Raw genomic sequence first — 7551 nt, forward strand, 5'->3', positions numbered from 1 at the left:
TTGGGGTGCAGAGGTGCCAGCATTTTCTTCCTCAAAGGGCTCTTATGTCTTTAGAAGCGGCCTGATAATCAGAAGCGAGACTGTGGCAAGGCAGAGGTAGGCCGGTTGCCTTGGATACCCTGTTAATCACGGAAGCTGCTCTGCCGGGGCTCACTTCCTTGTTGCAGGGAGTGGCAGGAAAGGTTGGGTTGTTGTTTTTTTAGTCTGAGGGCCACATTCCCTCACAGGGAACCTTCTGGGGTCCACTTGTCAGTGGTGGGCCAGAGACAAAAGTGGGTGGGGAAATGGGCGGGGCCTTTACCTATCTGCAATGAGCTACAGAGGTTTCGACACACACACCTCCTCCATCCTCCATCCAGCCAGGTGAGCAAGAGAGATGATCCTAGGTCAAGGAATCATCCCAGCCAGGAAAAAGCACTTGAGGAAAACTTGAGGAGGAGGTACAATCTGAGGAGCATCCCAAGGACCAGAGAGAACTGGAGAGCCTATGGTTCCCCACCCCCGTCTTATTTGAGACCCCATACATGAGGGAAAGCTCAGTGGGTAAAGCACAAAGGTCTTAATCTGAAAATCTTGGGTTTGAGCCCCATATTGGGCAAAGGTTTCCTGCCTTTCAGGGGGTTGGACTAGATGAGCCCATGGGGTCCCTTCCAATTCTACGAGTCTATGATTCTAAGGAACGCAGGGCTTTCCTCTACCACAGCGCACTATAATTGGGCTACTCTGGTGCGCAGATCCCACCCCACCCACCTCTCAATGCAACACAGCTGCCCCAAGCAATGGAGGAAAAGGAGGAATAGCCACCAAGAGGCTTGGTTGGAAAGATTCAGTAGCCTTGATATGGATACTGAAAATAATAATGATGATAATAATAATAATTTATTTATTTATACCCCACCCATCCGGCTGGGTTTCCCCTGCCACTCTGGGTGGCTCCCAACAAAATATTAAAAACACGATCAAACATTTAAAACTTCCCTAAACAGGACCGCCTTCAGATGTCTGTTAAAAGTCAGGTAGTTGTTTATTTCCTTGACATCTGATGGGAGGGTGTTCCATAGGGCGGGCACCGCTACCGAGAAGGCCTTCTGCCTGGTTCCCTGTAACCTCACTTCTCGCAGTGAGGGAACCTCCAGAAGGCCCTTGGAGCTGGACCTCAGCGTCTGGGCTGAACGATGGGGGTGAAGATGCTCCTTCAGGTATACTGGGCCGATGCCGTTTAGGGCTTTCAAGGTCAGCACCAACACTTTGAATTGTGCTCAGAAACATACTGGGAGCAAATGTAGATCTTTCAAGACCGGTGTTATGTGGTCTCGGTGGCCACTCCCAGTCACCAGTCTAGTTGCCACATTCTGGATTAGTTGTAGTTTCCAGGTCACCTTCAAAGGTAGCCCCATCTAGAGCACATTGCAGTAGTCCAAGTGGGAAATAACCAGAGCATGTACCACTCTGGCGAGACAGTCCGTGGGCAGATAAGGTCTCAGCCTGCGTACCAGATGGAGCTGGTAGGCAGCTGCCCTGGACACAGAATTGACCTGCACCTCCATGGACAGCTGTGAGTCCAAAATGACTCCTAGGCTCCTTCTTCCTCTGTCCCCCACCCCTTTTGTTTCTACTCTAGCACCCCGTGGTTGTGACACCTGACCACGGGGTCCTTTCGTCTTCGGGGGGGGGGGGGTTGCCTGCGGAAGTGCCTCATGCGATCCTGAACTAACATTGATATTCAAAATGAATGACTAAATCAAAATTCTGGGGTGGGGATTAAAAAAAAAAAGCAGTGTCCTGTGCGTGAATTGCATAATGACCCACAACTGCGGAGGTCGCAGGATTTTCCACAATAGTGAGTTGCTGTTAAGTAAGCGATGCACCCTTCTAGGTTTGCAGAGACCCATTGCACTCCAGCAGTGGTTTGCTGCTGTTAAGTGGATGGGGAGCGGAAGGCCCTCTGTGCATGCTCAGACGGCCACCTTCCTAGCTAGCTAGTGCATAAGGACAATTTGCTGACAACTGCCAGTACTTTGGGGGGCATGGTCTGGGCAAAGTCCCCGAGGGCCTGATAGTGGGATTTGGAGGGCCACATCCAGTCCTGGCACTTGAGGACCTCCACCCTGGGCATAAAGGCAAGTCTCTGTTGGAGACAAGTATCTTAGTGCTTAAAGGTGAGGGCTGACAGGTGGAATCTCAGGTGGGGCTAGGTTTTTAAACTAGTCCCAACATCTAGGGACGCGGGTGGTGCTGTGGGCTAAACCACAAAGCCTAGGACTTGCCGATCAGAAGGTCGGCAGTTTGAATCCCCGTAACGGGGTGAGCTCCCATTGCTCAGTCTCTGCTCCTGCCAACCTAGCAGTTTGAAAGCACGTCAAAGTGCAAGTAGATAAATAGGTACCACTATGGTGGGAAGGTAAATGGCGTTTCCGTGCGCTGCTGGCCACATGACCCGGAAGCTGTATGCCAGCTCCCTCGGCCAATAAAGCGAGATGAGCGCCGCAAACCCAGTCGGCCACGACTGGACCTAATGGTCAGGGGTCCCTTTACCTTTACATCTATCCAAGCAATGCCACTTTCCACCAGATGATGGCACTCTATCCTTTTCAGCTGAAGAGTCGTCTTTTCCCTTTGTCCATGAAGGGGCAGCAATCGGAAGGGATTCCTGCTACGGAACAGTTTATGGCAACATCCAAAATTATACACCTTTTGCCCACATGTTAGATAAACCAGGTGTGGGGAAGTGCCCAGACAACAATAACAGGAGAGTACGTATGGCTTTATTATGGTGCAAATAAGAGACCCACCTCTTGCAATTTTCCTGAAGGAGTAATTTCCTGGCGGTTTTGCCTACTTTGGTTTTGCCTACTTTATATAACACAGAAGTTTCTTGCCTTGCGAAGATGTGTTTCGGCCCACATTTTTAATACGAACATGCCAAATTCACACTACCCAAAGCAGTTTGTGCACCAAAACACAGCTATCTTTGGGAACCTGCACTTCTCCAAATTTTATGATGCAGCTTTTCCAACCAAATGAATGTGTGCAAATATACATATGTTAGGAGACAGTGTGCATTTAAAAACTCACACATCAGTGAAAACAACATCCCAAATGGCATTCTGCTCCACGGAAGTTACGTGCAAAATGTGTCTATTAAGCAAAACAGGAAATTACAATATTGATAAAATGTGTGCTGAAATGCCAATGAATTTCAGGTGCGCACACAGAAATTGATGCAGAAATGTGGAGAAGCATGGAAAATGAGAAACTGAGAGACTCTGGGATAGCTCAGTCGGCAGAGCACAAGACTCTTCATCTCAGGGTTGCCGGTTTGAGCTCCACTTTGGATGAAAGATCCCTGCATTGCAGGACTAGATGACCCTCGGTACCCCTTCCAACTGCAGTTCTGAAATTGGCAGCTTTCATTCAACCTTGCTCAGAAGTAAGTTCCATTATGTTCAATAGGATTACTCCCCAGGGAAGCGCACGCAGAATCACTGCCTTCATCCATTAAGAATCTGGGTTCACTTGAGCCTAGACCCCTGGGCACTTCACATGAGAGGTATTGATATATATTTTAACATGAGACTGTAAGAGCAGCCCTGCTGGATCAGGCCAAAGGCCCATCTAATCCAGAATCCTGTTCTCACAGTGGCCACCCAGAAACCTTAATTGGAAGCCCTCAAGGAGGACACTGGCCCTAGAGCAACTGTTCCCACTCATGTGGCTTCTAGGAACTGATAATTTTTCTTTCATTAGATCCTGGTGGGCCGTATTATGACCACGGAGGGGGGCAGGGGGAGGAAGAGTGGAGTGGGATGCAGGTTTCGCTCGCTGATGGAGCACATGTGCTAATCAAAAAGAAAATACAGCCTTGCCAGGACTGTGTCTCGGGTCCATCCTATTAGCCTTTATCAATGCTATTTTAAACCCTGGGTGGACCCCCACTCTGCTTCCTATTTGGTACTGCTGCTTAGCCCTGAGTTGATTCCCAGCGCGCCTGGGCACACCACCCCTCCCTCCTGTTGTTGACTGGAGCTGCTCTGGGCCAAGAAGGATTTAGGGGAAAGGAGAAAACTCAGCACAATTTTCCCAGCCGCTTAAGCTATAAATAATCAGGGGAAAGGGCCTGTTGACAAGAAGAAAGTAAGGGAGAGCCAGACTTTTTCCTCCTTTGCAGCATTCCATAATAAGGGAACTTGTTCAGCTCTCGGGGACAAATCGAGGAAAGGGGAGATTACCTCTGAGTGTGTGTAGAGTGCATTTCTCATTTGGTTTGCCCTATCCAGCTCATGTGCCCTATGGGTTTTGCAAAGGAACTTTTACTTTAAATCCCTCCACTAAAGTGATGGGACGATACCAGCAAGAGAATTGTCAGTCCCACTCCTCTTCTGGCCCCCAAAGCCCTTTGGGAGCAGCCTGAGGGCGCCCAAGACATTTTGCCACCTGAGGCAAAGGGAAAGATGGCACCTCCCGTTATACCATGAGCAAAAGCTGAACCAGACCAGGAGTTGGATCTTACACTAGCATCCAGTATTGGACCTCAGCAACACATTCACACACACACACACACAGGCCTGCCTCTCTCTGTCTCACGGTAGGGCTAGCCCCTGGTGCCAGAGGTCAGCAGAGGAGAGGGTTGCTGGCTAGCTGTGTGTGCAGTGGGGCTGGAGAGGAGAGAGGGGCTCTGAAGAAGTCAGGTGGGATCTGTAGTAGCTTAGGAGGTTGTGGCCTCTCCTTTGGAGGTTTTGCTTTAGTTGAGATTCCTGCATTGCAACGGGTTGGACTAGATGACCCTGAGGGTCCCTTCCGAGTCTACAATTCTATGATTCTGCCACTGAGCCTTGGAATCTGGAGTTGACACACTTTTAAGACCACCTGCCAAAACACCGTTTTATTGATTTCCTCAGTAAATACTAGTCAGGGTAGGGTTCTTTTTGGGGTGGGGACTGCCTCTTATGATGTGCCCTTGAAGTTTCCAGTGCTGAGTTGAGGGTTTTCAGCGGAGGAAAGCAGTTGATGTTTCAGAAGCAACCATAGGCATTTCCTGAGAATCTTCTACAAGGTTATGGACCTATCCCTGGAGACTCTTCTATCAATGGTGGGGGAAAGGGGGGGCGGGGCTGGGTGTTCCTTTGGGAAGGGGAACTAAGGAGTTGGAGATGGAGTGAGCCTTGCTTTTCACTCCAGGTTGAAAGGAATAATTGTTCTAGAGTTACCAATTTGCAAGCATCTATTGTCGACAATGGTGGAATAAAACCGGGGGGGGGGGGAACTCAAGAAAAGTAACAAGTTTATGAGAGACTTGCTTTTTAATAGCCGTATAGTTTTTTAATAGCCTAATAATAATAATAATAATAATAATAATAATAATAATAATAATTTATATCCCACTCTCCCCAGCTGAAGCCGGGCTCAGGGCGGCTAACAACAATAAAATAGATGCAGCCCCAGTGTTTTTGTTAGATCTTCTCTGTGATTTAGCTGGATCTCACCCAAAGGCTACATTTTATTCTGCCACAGGGTCTATTTTGATTTACAAACCATGCAAAGCCAAATAATAACATTTTTAAAAATTTAAATAGAAATCAGAAAGAAATCAGAAATCAGCCCGTTCCCAGCTGGACATAAAGGTCACTGTATCCCCAGCTTTCAAAAAAGCAGGGGAAAGATACCCAGGGTGGCCTCCTTTGAGAGTGAAGGGGTTGACCAGTCCCAAGAAGTCCCTGTTTGATCCTGATGTTTGACATTCACTGTGAAAATTAAATCATCTGCTTTTTGCATACTAGTTGAAGCCAGCAGCGCCTGGCTTAGGAGAATAGAGTTCTGGAGCTAAGCTGATGCTCCTGTTTGTCATAACTACTTATTTTTGGGGTTTTTTTAAGGGACGTTGGCTGGAAGTCCAAAGGAAGCATCTTAAGTGTTTGTGCAGCTCCATCCTCTCCTTAACTCCCCCTTCATTACACAATGGGAGGAAGCAACAGGGGTGGGTGTGCTTGATCCTGTTATTCTCTCTGAGTATCTAACCTGTGTCTCTTTCCCTCTACTCCTTCCTGGGCTAGGAGCATTAATTCAGTTCCTTTTATCTGCTCCCCAAAACATTTGCAATTAAAAGTAGAGCAGTCCAATTTACCTCCTGCTCCCCATTCATCTCAGGCAGCAAAACACTTTGGGGCAGCTCAAGCACAATTTTGCCTTAAAAACACCCTCTTTGGGGCAAGCAGTTTCCCCTAATGCAATACCTTTCGCATGTTGTTTTCGCTGATCTATACATATCTATGGACACTTTTCTCTAACGCATGCATTTATTGCAAATGCCGTTTTGGGTAGCCTTGCAAAATTCCGAGAAGCGCAGATTTCAGCAGACATATCATTTTCAGGTAGCAGGAATTATGCAGGTCTGCGTCGACGTGCAAACTGAACTGACTTTTTTTTGCTCCCTCGTGGCCCTCTTTGTCAACATGCCTTTTTGAAATGGAGCCATTCGATGCCTCCCGGCTCCATCTGCCTCGCAAAAATAATTCCCACATTTTGACTTCCCACCGACAGATTGGGAATGAGCTTTGTCAGCCTCTGAAAAGTCACGTTTGTGTGTCTGCTGTCTAGGGTGCCGGGCTCCCCCTGCGCTACTCTGCTCCTGCCACCCTGAACACCAGTAGCTTTTATTGGCTTGGACCAGGGAGTTAAAAATGCCAAGATGATGCTAAACGAGGCGGACTCTCTCACCTGGCAGGCTTGGGGAGCAGATCCGCTCATGGGAACCTCTCCCAGCTCCATTCCCAGCTCCATTTTGCTTTGGCAGCAGGGGGAGGGAGGAGTGTTTCAAGACATCAGGCAAACAGCTGGCTATTTGGGTCCGCTGATAAACACGGCCATCTAGGGACCAGCCCATGTTCGTTGTCACTCACTTACATCCTCCTCTGGAATTCCTGGGGGAGGCCAGAAAAAAAGCAGAGCGCTCCTTGGAAGAAGAGCTGAATGCTGGAGGGAGCAGAGCAGCCTCCCACAGTCTGAGACCCACCAGAAAGTTTCTGGCTACAGCTCACGTCAGCCCTGGCTGGCAACACCACCCCTGCCCATTGTGGAGGCTTCATCAGGCATTACCTCTACCTCATGAGGACTAGAAACCTGCTTTTAAAAGGTGCATGCAGCTTCTTGGGGTGCCAAATCCTGCACTTAATAATCTGTGCTGCACTCGGGATGGAGGGTTCAGTAGTGTTGGAAATGCAGTCTGCACACACTCAGGGGGATTTTTCAACTCATCTCACTTCAAGTGTCTCAGGGTTGATATTAATGAATGAAAGTGCCTCAAGGTGTGTGTGTTTTTGAGTGTTTTAAATGTCACATTCATAGAAGCATAGAATCATAGAATTGCGAGAGTTGTAAGGGACCCCAAGAGTTGTCTAGTCCAGCCCCCAAAAATGCAGGAATCTTAGCTAAAGCACCCATGACAGATGACCATCCGACCTCTGTGTTAAAAACCTCCAGTGAATGAGAATTCACAGCCTCTGCTGCTGAACAGCTCTTATGGTCAGAAAGTTTCTCTTGGTTTTTAGTTTCATT

This window comes from Podarcis gaigeae, assembly GCF_964106915.1.
Source record: "Podarcis gaigeae genome assembly, chromosome: 16".
NCBI lineage: Eukaryota > Metazoa > Chordata > Lepidosauria > Squamata > Lacertidae > Podarcis > Podarcis gaigeae.